Raw genomic sequence first — 19295 nt, 5'->3', positions numbered from 1 at the left:
GAGAGTTCCAGGGTTTTGACCCAGTGACAGTGACAGAATGGCGATATATTTTCAAGTCAGGATGGTGAGTGGCTTGGAGGGGATCTTGTAGGTGGTGGTATTCCCATGTATCTGCTGCCCTTGTCCTTCTAGATGGTGGTGGTTGTGGATATGGAAGATGCTGCCTAAGGAGCCTTGGTGAGTTCATGCAGTGCATTTTGTAGATGGTACACACTGCTGTCATTGGTGAAGGGAGTGAAAAGTGCACCAGAGATAAAGAAATCTGCAGTCTGGTGTAATAACAAGAAGAATCTACATGTCATACAAAGAACAAAGAACAAAGAACAGTACAACACAGGAAACAGGCCCTTCGGCCCTCCAAGCCTGTGCCGCTCCTTGGTCCAACTAGACCAATCGTTTGTATCCCTCCATTCCCAGGCTGCTCATGTGACTATCCAGGTAAGTCTTAAACGATGTCAGCGTGCCTGCCTCCACCACCCTACTTGGCAGCGCATTCCAGGCCCCCACCACCCTCTGTGTAAAAAACGTCCCTCTGATGTCTGAGTTATACTTCGCCCCTCTCAGCTTGAGCCCGTGACCCCTCGTGATCGTCACCTCCGACCTGGGAAAAAGCTTCCCACTGTTCACCCTATCTATACCCTTCATAATCTTGTATACCTCTATTAGATCTCCCCTCATTCTCCGTCTTTCCAAGGAGAACAACCCCAGTCTACCCAATCTCTCCTCATAGCTAAGACCCTCCATACCAGGCAACATCCTGGTAAACCTTCTCTGCACTCTCTCCAATGCCTCCAAGTCCTTCTGGTAGTGCGGCGACCAGAACTGGACGCAGTACTCCAAATGCGGCCTAACCAGCGTTCTATACAGCTGCATCATCAGACTCCAGCTTTTATACTCTATACCCCGTCCTATAAAGGCAAGCATACCATATGCCTTCTTCACCACCTTCTCCACCTGTGTTGCCACCTTCAAGGATTTGTGGACTTGCACACCTAGGTCCCTCTGTGTTTCTATACTCCTGATGACTCTGCCATTTATTGCATAACTCCTCCCTACATTATTTCTTCCAAAATGCATCACTTCGCATTTATCCGGATTAAATTCCATCTGCCACCTCTCCGCCCAATTTTCCAGCCTATCTATATCCTGCTGTATTGCCCGACAATGCTCTTCGCTATCCGCAATTCCAGCCATCTTTGTGTCATCCGCAAACTTGCTGATTACACCAGTTACACCTTCTTCCAAATCATTTATATATATCACAAATAGCAGAGGTCCCAGTACAGAGCCCTGCGGAACACCACTGGTCACAGACCTCCAGCCGGAAAAAGACCCTTCGACCACTACCCTCTGTCTCCTATGGCCAAGCCAGTTCTCCACCCATCGAGCCACTTCTCCTTGTATCCCATGAACCTTAACCTCCTTAACCAACCTGCCATGTGGGACTTTGTCAAATGCCTTACTGAAATCCATATAGACGACATCCACGGCCCTTCCTTCATCAACCGTTTTTGTCACTTCCTCAAAAAACTCCACCAAATTTGTAAGGCACGACCTCCCTCTTACAAAACCATGCTGTCTGTCACTAATGAGATTGTTCCGTTCTAAATGCACATACATCCTGTCTCTAAGAATCCTCTCCAACAACTTCCCTACCACGGACGTCAAGCTCACCGGCCTATAATTTCCTGGGTTATCCCTGCTACCCTTCTTAAACAACGGGACCACATTCGCTATCCTCCAATCCTCAGGGACCTCACCCGTGTCCAAAGAAGCGACAAAGATTTCCGTCAGAGGCCCAGCAATTTCCTCTCTCGTCTCCCTGAGCAGTCGAGGATAGATGCCATCAGGCCCTGGGGCTTTGTCAGTTTTAATGTTCCCTAAAAAACCTAACACTTCCTCTCTCGTAATGGAGATTTTCTCTAACGGGTCAACACCTCCCTCCGAGACACTCCCGGTTAACACGCCCCTCTCCTTCGTGAATACCGATGCAAAGTATTCATTTAGGATCTCCCCTATTCCCTTGGGTTCTAAGCATAATTCCCCTCCTTTGTCCCTGAGAGGTCCGATTTTCTCCCTGACAACTCTTTTGTTCCTAACGTATGAATAGAATGCCTTAGGATTCTCCTTAATCCTGCCTGCCAAGAACATCTCGTGCCCTCTTTTTGCCCTTCTAACTCCCCGTTTGAGATCTTTCCTACTCTCTCTGTATTCCTCCAGAGCTCCATCTGTTTTCAGTTGCCTGGACTTAACGTACGCCTCCCTTTTCATTTTAATCAGATCCTCAATTTCCCTGGTTATCCACGGCTCTCGAATCCTATCTTTCCTATCTTTCCTTTTTACAGGCACATGCCTATCCTGCAGCCTTATCAATAGTTCCTTAAAAGACTCCCACATGCCAGACGCGGACTTACCCTCGAACATCCTCTCCCAATCAACATCCACCAATTCCTGCCTAATCCAGCTATAGTCAGCCTTCCCCCAATTTAGCACCCTGCCCGTAGGACAGCACTCATCCTTGTCCATTACTATCCTAAAGTTAACAGAGTTGTGGTCACTATTTGCCACATGTTCCCCTACCGAAACTTTGACGACCTGACCGGGCTCATTTCCCAGAACTAGGTCCAGTATAGCCCCCTCTCTAGTCGGGCTATCTACATACTGTTCCAAAGAACCTTCCAGTACGCATTTTACAAATTCCTCCCCGTCCGGTCCCCCAGCTCTAAGCACTTTCCAGTCTGTGCCAGGGAAATTAAAGTCCCCCACTACAACAACCCTATGTTTTCTGCACCTATCCAGAATCTCCTGACATATCCTTTCCTCCACTTCCCGTGGGCTGTTGGGTGGTCTGTAGTACACCCCCAGCATAGTGACTGCACCCTTCCTGTTTCTGAGTTCCACCCACAGCGACTCAGTACATGACCCCTCTAAGTTGTCTACCCTCTGCACCGCGGTAATATGCTCCTTAACTAATATCGCTACTCCCCCACCTTTTTTAGCAGGAACGGGAGGACCAGAGTGACACCGAGCCCAAAGGAAAAGAACTGCTCCAGATCTTGTCAGTGGCAGGTGGTTCACAGTTAACACCGCTGCAAGAGGGCCAACAAATACGTATGGAACTGGATGCAGGGGCAGCAGTTTCTCTGGTACCTGATGCTCTGTTTGAGGACAAGTTTAAACATCTTCCCTTGAAGCCTGCAAAAATCATCCCAAAACCATGTACAGGGGAATTTGTACCTACGATGAGCCGAATGGAAGTTAAAGTGGAACTAAATGGACAGAATGCTAAGTTCTCTTGGTCTGTGGTGAAAGGAAGTTACCCAGCTTTAGTTGGATGGTCAGAGCTGGAGAAGATGTGGCTAAACTGGGCAGAAGTACATAGCATTGCAACAGAAGGAACTGGTCTGATGACTGTTTTGAACACGTGTCGCCTTTTTCACTGTGATTTAGGAAGCATGAAGGGACTTACTGTAAAACTGAATGTGAAAGCCGACTTTCAGCCAAACTTTCTGAAGGCCAGGACTACGCCTTATATCATACGACCAAAATTCAAAGCTGACCTGGAATATCTGATCAAGATAAGACTTGAGTCATGGTGAATGGGCAACACCCATCTATCCAGCCCTCAATAAAGGCAGTTCCCGACACATCTGTAGAGTTTTCAAGGTTACTGTTAACCCCGTCTTGTCTGCTGAACAATATCCATTTCCCCAGATTGAGGATCTTTTTGCTGAGTTGGATGGTGGACAGAAATTCAGCAAAATAGATCTACACCAGGCCTACTTACCAAATACAATGTTAATGAGAAGTAACAAGAATATCTTACCATCACAACACAATGGACTGTACAGATTTTGCCGCTTGCCTTTTGGAACAACACCAGCTCCAGTCCTGTCTTAGAAGGTCATGGAGCAGATCCTGAGTGGCTTGCCTGGGGTTCAGTGATTTGATTTGATTTATTATTGTCACGTGTATTAGTATACAGTGAAAAGCCCTTTGACCTGGTGTTGTTAAACTTCTTACTGTGTCTTGCACACTATACAGACAAAGCATACTATTCATGGAGAAGGAAGGGATAGAGTGCAGAATGTAGTCTTACAGTCATAGCTAGGGTGTAGAGAAAGATCAGCTTAATGCGAGGTAGGTTCATTCAAAAGTCTGATGGCAGCAGGAAAGAAGCTGTTCTTGAATTGGTTGGTACGTGACCTCAGACTTTTGTATCTTTTTCCCGACGGAAGAAGGTGGAAGAGAGTATGTCCGGGGTGCGTGAGGTCCTTAATTATGCTGGCTGCTTTTCCGAGGCAGCGGGAAGTGTAGGCAGAGCCAATGGATGAGCGGCTGTTTGTGTGATGGATTGGGCTATATTCACGACCTTTTATAGTTCCTTGCAGTCTTGGACAAAGCAGGAGCCACACCAAGCTGTGATACAACCAGAAAGAATGCTTTCTATGGTGCATCTGTAAAAGTTGGTGATACCTTGATGACAATCTTGGTAATGGGCAAGACTGATGAGGATCATCTCAAGAACTTGGATGCCACCCTACAAAGGCTGTGGAAGAATGGCCTACGGGTTTGTAATGACATAAGTGAGTTTATTTAGCCCTGTGTGGAATATTTGAGACATGTCATTGATGCTGCTGGGCTTCACAAAGCACGCGTCAAAGTCAAGGCTATTGTGGATGCTCCAGCTCCTCGGGCTATCAGCCGGTTTTGCTCACATAGGCCTGCTGGATTATTGCGGGAGATTTATCCCCCAGCTGGCAACCCTGCTGAAACCCCTCCATGAGCTTCTGTGTCAGAACAAAGCCTGGAAATGGACAGGAGCCAGCGATGTTGCATTCAAGAAGGCTGAAGCAGCACCAGCAAATTCCAAGGTATTGACGCAGTTTGATCTCTCCTTGCATCTGCAACTTGCATGTGTTACATTGTCTTTTGGAGTTGGGACAGTTGTCTCACACATAATGCCCTCTGGAGTGGAGAGACCCATAGTGGTTGCTTCACAGAGAGCCAAGTCAAAGATGAAACAGTGGAAATTCCACCAGTACCGGTTTGGACGGAAGTTCACACTCCTCACTGATCATCGACCACTCACCTCGACAATATTCATTCCACACACAGACATCCCTTGTTCAACGATTATCCTCAACACTAGTGCCCCACAAGGCTGTGTCCTCAGCTCCTGACTATACTCCTTATACACCTATGACTGTGTGGCCAAATTCCACTCCAACTCCATTGTCAAGTTTGCTGATGACATCACTGTAATGGGTCGGATCTCAAACAGTGATGAGACGGAGTACAGGAATAAGATAGAGAAGTTGGTGAATGGTGCAACGACAATGATCTCTCCCTCAATTTGGATAAAACAAAGGAGCTAGCCATCAACTTCAGGAAACGTAGTGGAGGGCATGCCCCTGTCTACATCAACAGTGATGATGTAGAGATGGACAAGAGCTTCAAGCTTATAGGTGTTCAGATCACCAACAATCTGTCCTGGTCCCTCCATGCTGATGCTTTAGTTCAGAAAGCCCACCAACGCCTCTACGTTCTCTGAAGGCTAAGGAAATTCGACATGTCCACTATGACTCTCACCAACGTTTACAGATGAACCATAGAAAGCATCCTTTCCGGATGCATCACAGCTTGGTATGGTTCCTGCTCTGACCAAGACCATAAGAAACTGTAAATAGTTGTGAACGTAGCCCAGCCCATCACGCAAACCAGTCTCCCATCCATTGACACTGTCTACATTTCCAGCTGCCTCGGAAAAGAAGCCAGCATAATCAAGGACTCCATGCACCCCGACGTACTCACTTCCACTTTCTCCCAGCGGGAAAAAGATACAAAAACACGTACCAACCGACTCAAGAACAGTTTCTTCCCTGCTGCCATCAGACTTTTGATTGACCCCAATCACATGTTGAGCCGATCTTTCTCCTCACCCTATCGGTAACTGCAACACTCTACGCTGTACCCTATCCTTTCCTTCTCCCCTATGTACTCTATGAACGATATGTTTTGCCTGTATAGTTTGCAAGAAACAATACTTTTCACTATATCCCTGTACATGTGACAATAATACATCAATTCAATTCAATAACTGCAAGTTGGATGCAGCACTAGGTATTGATGTTGAGTGCTCACATATATGACCTCAAGATATCAAAAATCTACCTCGCACGGCAATGTGGATGGTTGTTTGAAGCTGCCCCTACCAGTCAGCCATAGGGACAATGCTCAGAAAGACGTCTGTTACTTTACACATGTGGAGAACCCACCCATCACTTCAGACCAAATCAAGAAGGCCACTCGAGTGTACCCAGTGTTGTCCAAAGTCATGGCAAGTTTTACCCAGACTCCCAAGTCTCACTGGATCTTCATCCTTGTGTTCCCAGGAGGATGGAGTTATCAGCCACTTCAGGATGTTTGCTTTGGGGCATACGAGTTATTATTCCATCAACATTGAGGAAACCAGTGTTGGCGCAACTGCATTCCAGACACTGTGGAATAGTTTGCATGAAAGAGATTGCAAGAACCTACTTTCGGCAGCATGTATGCTATGTATTGCTCGCAAACTTTGCAAGCCAGTGCATTATTAGATTGCAGGATCCATGTTTTAGTTCATTTTGTTGCTAAAGCAATAAACGGCAGTTGCATTGTTGAATCACATGCTTACATGTGTATTAATTTATCTTTCAGTGATACCAGTATGAAAAACAAAACACTTTCATTTGTCTTTCACCAACTTGTCTTTTAGTGAGATCTTTCTACTGATTGTGGATTAAAAGAATTGTAAGAATGATTATTTCATTTTTAATTTGCCGTGCCTAATGGTGTTGTTTAACTAGTTCAGATTAAAAATTTAAGCCTTTTCTTTTTCATGAGTTACAGCCTGATTTAGAATCTCAGGCTATCATTTGTGCTGCTTTGCCAGTAGAAATAAGAGTGCACCCAACCATCATTATTCCTCTGACTTTTTCCCCAAAGACCTCACTATGATTAAAAATCATCTGCATCACTGGAGCTTTCCATCTTAATCTGTGGCTTTCCACTTAATTATGGAATCCATGCGGGACAGCTAATAAAAGATTCTACTGCTGTTACCTTTTTGCCTTTTGCAGTGAATGATGCCCTTTATTTCTTTTAACATTATTGAGCGTTTTTCTGCTGGTATTCCCATCTTTTTCAACTTTTGAATCGTAGAATTTAGTTTTAAGTTTTATTTTATTAGTGTCACAAGTAGGCTTACATTAACACTGGAATGAAGTTTTCTGTGAAAATCCCCAAGTCACCATACTCCGGCGCCTGTTCGGGTACACTGAGGGAGACTTTAGCACGGCCAATGCACCTAACCAGCATGTCTTGCGGGCAGTGGGAGGAAAACCGGAGCACCCGGAGGAAACCCATGCAGACACTGGGAGAGCGTGCAGACTCCGCACAGATAGTGACCCAAGCCGGGAATCGAACCGGGTCCTTGGCGCTGTGAGGCAGCAGTGCTAACCACTGTGCCGCCATGCTGCCCATAAACTGCACAGAGAGAAACCATTTGGCCCATCAAGCCTGGGACAGCTCTTTCAAAGAGCTATCCAATTGGTACTCCTGTCCTGCTTTTTCCCGGAGCCCTGCAAGTTATTCCCAGTCAATTCTCTTTTGAAACTTAGCATTGAATCTGTTTCAACCGGTGCACTACAAACCGCTAGAGTCTTGACAGTCACATGCATGCGGTTGATCGCACCTTGCAGCTGAGAGAATCCAATGCTGGCCCAGAAACCAATGGACCTCTCTCCCTGATACTGCGGGGAGGGGAACTGTCCAGGTGAGCCTGCAAGGGAGGGGTTTGTGGAGTTAATGACTGCCTCCTTTAGCAGAGAGTGAGAGTGGAAGGATGGAATGGTGGGTTCCAGCAATGGCAGGGCCAGAAAATCTCAGCTTCCATTTCTCACTCCACAGAGGTTGTCTGACCTGCTGGGTATTCCCAGCATTTTCTGTTTTTATTTCAGATTTCCAGCATCCAGAGTATTTTGCTTTCGTATCAGTTTTGTGAATCTGCTGTATAAGCTTTCCAAGGGCTTGACATCCTCCCTCCAGTGTGGTGCCCAGAATTGGATGCGAGATCCAGCTGAGGATCATTCTCATCTCTTTAAATTTTAGCCCAGGTAATATATCATGCAAAGGGCTTGGGCATACGGATTAAATTTACTACTTCCCGATCCACACACAAAAGGAATGCGAGTGTGAGAAAGGGCAACAAATTATGCCAATTCTCCAACCAGCACTCTACATTTGAATGCAGCCAGGAGCCCAAGGTTGGTGAGTTTCCCATATAATTTTCAGATCCAAATATTACTTGTAGGATCTCATGTACAAATTCCTGCATCACTAAAACGTTGTTTTCCATGCGCTTTTGATCTCATTATTGTACACTGTTCTCTCCTGGCAATACCATTTGCTGACATTCTTTACACAAGTCAAAGGGTTCATTTGTGACTTGTTAAATTTAGCAAATTACATATTTTGATCTCTGCTTGGCTGCCAAAAATTACCACCAGACCATTGCCAAAAACTACAGCGCTGAAACAATGTACATCAGGCAGAGGTATCACCACAATTATCTCTTCCAAGCTCTTGGGTAGAAAATCTGATGCTAAATATTTTACACAACGTTTTTGCAGAAACTCAATAAAGCAGTTTGTTTCCCAGAATTTTCCATGAGACCTTTTCTAAACGGATTTCTCAACGCAATAATAAAAGTATTTTGGTGGTCAGTGAAGTAAATCCCAGATGAATAGAGGGTGAAAACATCAATGAAAAATAATCCGTTCAACATCACATCCAATTATACAATAATATAAAAATCTGCATTCATTCAATTTTCTGGTCCTGGATGTGCAAAAGTGACATTTCCCATGATCAACCGTTTTAGAGCTATATTTTTTATACAAATAACTTTGAAGAACCCTCATATTGTCAGTTATGATAGTGGGTGAGAGCATATTCATTATGTGATTGTGCACTGCCACTTAATTTACACAATGATGATACTTTACACAAATATGCAAATAGACAATAGGTAAATGCACCTAATGGGCTGGAAAGTAGAATTTTCTCAGGTTTAACATTACCAGCAGTGGGAGGTATAACAGCCATCACGGGCACATTATCCGTCCATTATTGTCAATGGGTGAAAAATGGCAAATGGTGCATCCATAGTTTATCCACAAATTTTTAGCTGCCCGCAGTGACTCACCAGTTGGGTGTGATTATAGAAAACTGTGACCATTGTGTCCATCTGCTTGCTTTTCAAAGCAAGAAGCACACAGTGATCTACAAAGTTTAGTTGCTGTTTAAGTCAAATGTTTAGCTGCCGCACAAGTCCGAAGTATGATGGAATACTTTCCACTTGCCTGGATAAATGCATCTCCAACAAATTAAGAAGTTCAACACCATCCAAGATAATACAGCACCCCAACCACCACTGACACTCAATGGCAGCAGTGGGTACCATCTACAACATACATTGCAGCAACTCACCAAAGCTCCATTGGCAACACCTTTATAACCCACCGTTTCTAACAACCAGGGCAAGAGCAACAAATACATGGGAACACTGCCACCTCCAAGTTCCCCTCCAAGTCACTCACCATCCTGACTTGGAAATATATTGCCGTTCCTTTGCAGTTGCTGGGTCAAAATCCTGGAATTCCCTCCCTAATGGTATTGTGGGTCAACCCACAGCATGTGGACTGCAGCGATTCAAGAAGGCAGCTCACCACCACCTTCTCAAGGGCAACTGGGGATGGACAACAAATGCTGGCCAGCCAGTGACTCCCATGTCCCACGAATGAATAAAAAAAGCAGGACAAGGGCAGTAGATTCATGGGAACACCACCACCTGCAAGTTCCCCTCCAAGCCACACACCATCCTGACTTGGAAACATATTGCCATTCCTTCACTCTTGCTGGATCAAAAACCTGGAAGCCCCTCCCTAACTGCACTGTGGGTGTACCTACACCACATGGACTGCAGTGGTTCAAGAAGGCAACTCACCCCCACCTTCTCAGGAGCAATTAGGGGTAGGTAATAAATGCAGACCTAGCCAGTGACACCCACGTCAGTCACCATGAATGAATATTTTAAAAATCAGCAGATCAACACATATTTGCATTAATAACTACAGCCATAGATACTTTATGGCAAATAAATGGTCATGTACATGTGAAACAGTGAGTGCAACATAATTCAGCAGTGATAGAGGTGATAGACCAGAAATCTGTTCCCACTTTTTACCTGACTTTCTCACCTGTTTATTTGTACTCTTTACAATTAATATTCAAAGCAAGCTGTCCCTCACTATTATATATTCCATGATTCTGCAATCATCCAACTTTGGTATACCGAACAAAAATAACGCAAATCAATTAATACAAACAAACTGACAGAAAAAAAACACAATGCAGTCAAATTTAGAATTTATTAACTAAATGCAAACATGTACACTTTCGTTAAGTAAGCAACAAAAGTACAGGGGAAAAAATCCCAAGGAAGGTATTTAAATGATCATTGCTATTATTTCAGAGGATATTCCAATGTCAGGCCAGTAACGAAAGTGCCATCTACTGATTTTTAAAATGTAGTGCATTATTATTAAAATGGAGTTGAATTTATAAATTGGCACAGCAATATTTCTAAAGAACTTTATTCAATTTAGCTTGGTGCATATCTTCAAACTCAAGGTCATTCAAAGACCAATTTAATGATATTAAAGCAAGAAGGTTTAGGTAATAAAAATGAATCATCTGCTGTTGTATATTTTCAACAGAAATTCCTATGATGTTACTTCTGTTTCCAAGCAGAGAGGTTCATTCACCAGTGAAGTAAAACAATCTATTCCATGTCTTTTCTGGCCAAAATGACCAGTGAACAGTGTAAGCCGTGGGTTAGTAACAGCATTCTCAGAATGGCCAAGTCGACAGTGTTAGTCAAGGGTTAGAATCAGAGGATCATGGGTTCAACTTCCCTTCCAGAGACCTGAGCACAAAGTCTAGTCAGATACTTCCATGCAGCAGAGAGTCACTATAGTGTCATTCAGCGCAGAAAAGGCCCATCAGCCCATCGAGTCTGCGCTGACAATAAACTGATGGGCCGAATGGCCTCCTTCTGCACTGTCGGATTCTATGATTCTATATCACTCAATGTGCACTAATCCCATTTTCCTGCACTTGTCTCATATCCTTGAATGTTATGATATTTCAAGTGCTCATCCAAATATTTTTTTAAAGGTTGTAAGGCTTCTGGCCTCCACTACATTCCCAGGCAGTGCATTCCCGATTCCCACCACCCTCTGAGTGAAAAAGGTTTTCCTCAAATCCCCTCAGAATCTCCTACCCCAACCCTAAAGCTATGCCCCCTCATGGTTGACCCCACAAACAAAAGGAACAGCTGCTCCTTGCTCACCCTGTCCATACCCCTCATAATCTTATACACCTCAATTATGTTCCCCCTTAGCCTGCTCCACTCTAAAGAAAACAATCCAAGTATATCCAGTCTCTCCTTATAGCTCAAATGCTCCATCCCAAGGCAACATCCTGGTGAACCGCCTCTGTACTCCCTCTAATGTTATCACATCCTTCCTATAGTGAGGTGACCAGAACTGCGCACAGTACTTCAGCTGTGGCCTAACCAATGTTTTGTACAGAGTGCTTGCAGCAACTGGGAGATTTTCACAGTAACATCATTGCAGTGTTAATGTAAGCCTACTTATGACACTAATAAATAAACTTTAACCTTTGTGGTGAACCATAGATGGTTACCACTATGGGTACTGAACCATAGATGGTTAGCACAATGGGTACTTGTACATATGTTACTGTTGTCACTGTTGGGGTTAGGGTTGGGGTGTTCTACCTGTTGGTATTGTTCTGTGGTACACTCCGGTTGGCTCCGCCTACCTGTAGGAGTATAAAGGTCACTGCACTGCCTGGTGACCCTTTAGTCTGTGATGCACCTCAATGAGCACCCGGAAACAAGGCTTTAGAACTGAAGGCTTTAATACATTAACAATGAAACTACTAACACAAATTCACCCGTTCAGACTGAAGGGGTCCTGCCGGAGCAGGGGGTCTTATACCCTGCCACCGGAGGCGGGACCCCACTGGAGTGTGCCATGATAACACTTAGGACAGGTAAACACCCTAACCCAACAACATAGTACAACCCCCATAACAACAACACCCTCGCCCAACAGTAACACAATAACAACCCCAGTGGTGAACCAACGATGGTTCACCACATTCACCCCTCCTTTAGGAACCAAAGGTGGCGGGGTGGATGAAAACAGACAATGACAAAAAAAATAACAGGATTCACAAGTCCAGACGGTCTGGAGGACCACACCGACGCTGCGATCTTCTCAACACCGGTTGCGAAACCGGAGCAGGTGCTTGCGGTGGCTCTCTCAAAGCAACATCTGGCTGTCCCCTCAAAGACTCCCGGGCCGGCCGGCCCTGATGAGGCGATGGTGTAGGGGATCCTGGAACGTTTGGTGGTGGTGGTGGTGGTGATGATGGTGGCGCCGATCTCCGAGTCTCAGGCAAGCTGTACATGGGAGTAAAAGTGTTATGCACTGGTCCCGGTGCTGACCGCGCCACGTCTGGGGAAGTAATGAGGAGTAGTGGATCTGTGACTGGGGGAATAGGAGCGACAGGAGTTGCTACGTCCCCTGCGGGCGCCAGGTCTCTAATGGAGACAGTGTCCTCTCGCCCGTCAGGATATGCCACATAGGCATACTGAGGGTTGGCGTGGAGGAGTTGGACCGGTTCGACCAAGGGGTCGGACTTGCGAGCCCTCACATGGCGCCGCAGAAGGACGGGTCCTGGGTACGTCAACCAGGCTGGCAATGAGGTCCCCGAGGACGACTTCCGAGGGAATGAGAACATCCTCTCGTGGGGAGTAGCATTGGTTGCCGTACACAGGAGGGAGCGGATAGAATGGAGCGCAGTTGGAAGGACCTCCTGCCACCGGGAGACTGGAAGGCCCTTGGATTTCAGTGCCAGTAGGACAGCCTTCCAGACTGTAGCATTCTCCCTTTCCACCTGTCCGTTACCCCTAGGGTTGTAGCTCGTGGTTCTACTAGAGGCAATCCTGAATGAGAGCAGGAATTGCCTCAAGTCGTTGCTCATGAACGACGAGCCCCTGTCGCTATGAATATAGCAGGGGTACCCGAACAGGGTAAAAAGCTCACTGAATGCCTTGATGACGGTGGCAGTCGACGTGTCCGCACAGGGGAAAACAAACGGAAACCGGGAAAATTTGTCTATTATGTTAAGAAAATAGACATTCCGATCCGTTGAGGGAAGGGGGCCCTTAAAATCTACACTCAGCCTCTCAAAAGGGCGAGTGGCCTTGACCAAATGTGCCCGGTCTGGTCGATAAAAGTGTGGTTTGCATTCTGCGCAAATCCGACAACTTCTAGTAACTGACCTGACCTCCTCCACCGAGTAGGGTAGGTTGCGGGCTTTTATGAAGTGGTAGAGTCTGGTGACTCCAGGATGACACAGATCATTGTGGAGAGCCTTCAAGCGGTCCTCCTGCATGATGGCGCATGTTCCGCGCGAGAGGGCATCCGAGGGCTCATTGAGCTTCCCTGGACGATACATAATATCGTAATTATAGGTGGAGAGCTCAATTCTCCACCGCAAGATCTTATCGTTCTTGATCTTGCCCCTCTGCGTGTTACTGAACATAAACGCCACGGATCGTTGATCCGTGATCAGGGTGAACCGCTTACCTGCCAGGTAATGGCGCCAGTGTCTGACTGCCTCCAGAATGGCCTGAGCCTCCTTTTCCACCGCTGAGTGCCGAATCTCTGGGCCTTGAAGGGTGCGGGAAAAAAACGCGACGGGCCTGCCTGCCTGGTTTAGTGTGGCGGCTAGGGCGAAGTCCGATGCATCACTCTCCACCTGGAAAGGGATGGATTCATCCACCGCGTGCATCGTGGCTTTCGAGATGTCGCTTTTCAAAACCTTGAAGGCCAATTGGGCCTCCGGCGTAAGTGGGAAGGTCGTGGACTTAATGAGCGGACGAGCTTTGTCCGCGTAGTTGGGGACCCACTGTGCATAATACGAAAAGAACCCGAGGCATCTCCTCAGTGCTTTCGTGCTAGCGGGCAAGGGAAGTTCAGTGAGTGGGCGCATACGGTCTGGATCAGGGCCAATGACCCCGTTTTCCACCACGTATCCGAGGATGGCTAACCTACGCGTACGGAATACGCACTTCTCCCTGTTATAGGTCAGATTCAGGCGAGATGCAGTGCGTAGAAAGTGTTGGAGATTCGTGTCGTGGTCCTGCTGGTCATGGCCGCAGATGGTGACGTTATCCAGGTACGGGAAGGTAGCCCGCAACCCGTTCTGGTCCACCATTCGGTCCATAGCACGCTGGAAGACCGAGACCCCATTGGTGACACCAAATGGAACCCTGAGGAATTGGTATAGACGACCATCTGCCTCAAAAGCCGTATATTGTCGGTCCTCTGGGCGGATGGGGAGTTGATGGTAGGCGGACTTAAGGTCTATGGTAGAAAACACTCGGTACTGCGCAATCTGATTGACCATATCAGAAATGCGCGGGAGAGGATACGCATCCAGCTGCGTGTATCTATTAATGGTCTGACTATAGTCGATGACCATCCGAGGTTTGTTCCCGCTTTTGACTACCACGACCTGCGCTCTCCACGGACTAGCACTGGCCTGTATGATCCCTTCCTTGAGGAGCCGTTGAACCTCAGATCTAATAAAGATCCGGTCCTCAGCGCTGTAACGCCTACTTTTAGTAGCGATGGGCTTGCAGCCAGGTACCAGATTTTTAAAAAGGGATGGTGTCGTGATCTTCAGGGTGGATAGATTGCACGCGGGGCGCTTTGGGCAATTTGGAGGCTGCGGCTGGTTCCCTACTGCCAGTGAAGGGAGTGGCCCACCGTACTGTAGGATCACACTCCTCATGTGGGCCATAAAGTTTAGTCCGAGGAGAATTGGCGCGCAAAGGTGAGGTAGCACAAGGAGCCTGTATTGTTCGTAAACTGTGCCCTGTACCTCAAGAGTTACCATACATCGTCCTTGGATCGGTACAGACCGGGACTGTGATGCCATGGAAATTGTCTGTTTGGCAGGGAGAACCCGGAGTCCACACCTTTTAGCAGTTTCAGGGTGTATGAAACTTTCGGTGCTCCCACTGTCAAACAGACAATTCACAGTTCTGCCACTAACCTTTACCTCCATCATGGAATGTTCCAGTCTGTAATGCCTGGTCTGATCCAGAGAGATCGACGCCACCGTTGGCCCCTGGGCGTCACTGCATGCTGCCGATGTGGATGCTGAGGACCCCTGCTGGTCGCTGCTGCATGCTGCCGATGTGGATGCTGAGGACCCCTGCTGGTCGCTCCTAGTCGTCGTGGACCATGATGGCCGCCCCCATGAATCGCATGTGGCCGAGGGCTCCAAGCGCAGCGACTCCTGGTGGTCTTCCTCCTCCTCTGTCTGCCACGATGGCGCCGTCCTGAGATCGCACGTGGTCGGACCTCGTGGGTACTGCAGCGCCGAAAGAGATGGTCTCCGTTCTGGAGGGTTACAAGCTGCACTGCCGTTTTTAGGTTTGGACCTGCAGACTTTGCCGTAGTGGCCTTTTTTACCGCACTGGCTGCAGATTGCCGTTCTTGCCGGACACTGTTGCCGTGGATGCTTGGCCCCACCGCAAAAATAGCATCGCTGGCCACCTGGAGCTGCCGCCGTCGTCGAATCGATCTGGGAGCGCGGGTTCGCGGGGCGAGGAGGGAGCAGAGCTTGCTCCAACCACGTTGACTGCACGTGGTCCTCGGGGTACAGCGCCAAGCTCTTCGACGCCGCCTCCAACCTCACGGCCATCCCCATTGCCTGGGTCAAGTTGAGTTTCCCCTTTTCTAATAATTTAAGTCTGATGTACGAGGACCCTACCCCTGCTACGAACGCGTCTCGGGCGAGGTCTTGCATGTACTGCTCGGCGGAGACATCCTTACAGTCACAACCCCTGGCAAGCTGCAGGAGTTCATTGGCGTAGTCTTCTATGGTCTCGCCCGACTGCCGACGTCGTGTAGCGAGGAGATAACGAGCGTGAATCTCGTTGGGTGGCGTAATGTACCTATTCTTTAGGAGCTCGACGGCACCCTGGTAAGTGGAAGCTGCACGAATGGCTAGGTAAATCGTGTCGCTTACCCTTGCGTGGAGGACCTGGAGTCTATCACTGTCTGTAGTGATAGCTACCGAGGCTGCCAGGTAGTCCTCGAAGCACTTCCACCAATGTTCGAACGTGTTAGCTGCACCGACCGCACGTGGGTCCAGTGTCAGACGATCCGGTTTTAGGATCTGTTCCATATTCTCAGTTAATGTATTAAATTGACGCACCTCAATGAGCACCCGGAAACAAGGCTTTAGAACTGAAGGCTTTAATACATTAACAATGAAACTACTAACACAAATTCACCCGTTCAGACTGAAGGGGTCCTGCCGGAGCAGGGGGTCTTATACCCTGCCACCGGAGGCGGGACCCCACTGGAGTGTGCCATGATAACACTTAGGACAGGTAAACACCCTAACCCAACAACATAGTACAACCCCCATAACAACAACACCCTCGCCCAACAGTAACACAATAACAACCCCAGTGGTGAACCAACGATGGTTCACCACAGTCTGGGATTGTATTGTTATATAGTATGCTCCATTCTTGTTACTAATAAAAGCCTTTATTTCCCGGGTACGATCCAGCCGCCCGAGTGATTTAATCGCGCATCAACCTTAAAGAGTGGTGCTGCCTTTCAGGTGAAACATTAAACTAAAGCTCCGACTGCCTTCTTGGGTGGATATGAGAGATCCTATAAAGAAGAGGAGGGGAGATTCCCCTGTTAGCCTGTCCAATATTTATTCCTCAGATTATCTGAGGCTGCTGCGTTTCCTTCATTAAAGTATTGGCTACATTTCAAAGGTACTTTATTTGATGTGCCACATTTTGGGATGTCCTGAGGTTGTGAAAGGTGCTATATAAATGTCGGTCATTTAGTGGAACTGATTGCTTCGCCCTTTGATTTTCTTTTCCAGTCCCTCTGATACAGAGGGATGCTATCACTTGTGTTACAGACAGGGGAGAGATGGCTGACTGGCCAGTGACATGTGTGGTCTAAGAGAAACATGTTTCAATCCCTGAGCACTGGAACTCTCAAGAGGAGACAAATAACAGGTTTTCTTGTAAGGGGTAAATGTTTACTACTCAATAATCAAATGTATACACAACAGGACGCACTCTCAGTTGCACAGACACACACACACATACACACAAGAAAAAAGTGATTCAAAAAGAGGTAGCATCACTTAAGTCCCAAAAGAGTCACTTCCACTTGATTCTTTCGAGATGAAAGCTTGAAACATTGCAGACTGGATGATTCCTTTTTGGTCCACTGACGAAATAGAGGTTGGAGGGTTCTGACAACAGATTCACAGTGGTTTACTGCTCGCAATAGTAGGTTTCTCTGGCTTCAATCCACTTGAGGTGCAGTTGATCCTCTGTACTGAAAACCTGGTCTGTTTCATCAAATTGGTAGTTAAAGGCTAATCCAAATTCTCTGCCTGCTGATAGAGTTTAAGCAGAGTCCTTCCTTTGCTGATCTGGATCTGTTCCCTCTATCTCTCCATGGCTACTCGCAAATTGTGTTCCTTATTAAAACCTGGTTTCTGTCACATGACCATAATATCTGTTTTCCATTGTCTATATAAATAGTCTTTAACAACTTGGGCATTGACACACAGTAGTGTTTGAATTTTACTCATTTGCATCCCCTTATGATGAAATGGTTTCTTCTCACACGCATTTTGTGGAATTACATTCCAAAATCAAGACATCTGTAAGTCTATTTTGAACTTCCTCTGTCATTTGGGCAATGGCAACCATTAATCTCCAGAAAAGTTTTTGTTGCATTTCATTGCCTTCTCGATGAAAAGTCCTGGAAGGTTATTTGCATTTCAATGTCATGTCCAAACAAGCAGGCTACATTCTAGCCTTCAATAATTCTACGTATGTCAACAGAAAAAGGGTGATCACATGACCTCTCAACACAATTTTCTTTCAAAGCATTTTGTTTTCAAAGTAAGATGTCCATTTTCCATAAATCCATGAGTAGAATGGGGGCGGCATGGTGGCACAGTGGTTAGCACTGCTGCCTCACAGCGCCAGGGACCCGGGTTCGATTCCCAGATTGGGTCACTGTCTGTGTGGAGCTTGCACGTTCTCCCCGTGTCTGCGTGGGTTTTCTCCGGGTGCTCCGGTTTCCTCCCACAGTCTGAAAGACGTGCTTGTTAGGTGCATTGACCCGAACAGGTGCCGGAGTGTGGCGACTAGGGTAATTTCACAGTAACTTCATTGCAGTGTTAATGTAAGCCTTACTGGTGACTAATGAATAAACAATACTTTAGAATTGTGAGTGTGGCACTTCTGCATGTTTTTCCAGCCAGCCTATTTGAGATCAAAATTGCAGTATGTGGCTTAAGAAATGCAATGTGTTGTGTAAAGTGTAGGGAACAACTCTTAGGTATTGATCAGTTGATTTTATTGCAGTAAAAGTTAACTGCACATGAATGAAAGTTTAGCATACCATCAATGGAGTCCACAGAAAATATTCATGAGAATGATTTCAGGGATGAAGAACTTCAGTAAATAGATATATTGAAGAAGCTGGGTCTTTTCATTTGTCCTTGGAGAAGTGTAGCTTGAGAGGAAATTTGATATGGAAATTCAAAATCTTGCATGACCTGATCCAAGTATGTTTCCCATTGGTGTAAGGGTCAAGAACCAGAAGACACCAATGGCAAAAATTAGGCAAAAGGTTTTGATTCAGTGAATGGTTAGGATCTGGAATGAACTAGCTGAGAGTGTAGTGGAAGCAGATTCAATCTTAGCTTTCAAAAAGAGAACTGCATTAATACCTGAAGGGAACATTTCCAGGGCTGTGGGGAAAGGGCCAGGAGTTAGCACTAGGTTAACTGGTCGTGCAGAGACCGACTCAACGGGCTGAATGGCCTCTTTCAGTGCTGTAACCATTCCATGATTCTTTCAAGAGAGCCAATCCAACATTGTTTACAGATCATGGATAAGGCAGATAGATTGCAGTTTTCAAAGAGGGGCAACTGAATTGCAAAATACAATCACCAAAACACTTGTAAATTAAATTTTAAAACTAATAATGCATAAAATACTCATAAGAAACTCATCACAGGCA

This window comes from Mustelus asterias, chromosome 3 (assembly GCF_964213995.1).
Source record: "Mustelus asterias chromosome 3, sMusAst1.hap1.1, whole genome shotgun sequence".
Lineage (NCBI taxonomy): Eukaryota > Metazoa > Chordata > Chondrichthyes > Carcharhiniformes > Triakidae > Mustelus > Mustelus asterias.
This window is presented reverse-complemented; position numbering follows the sequence as displayed.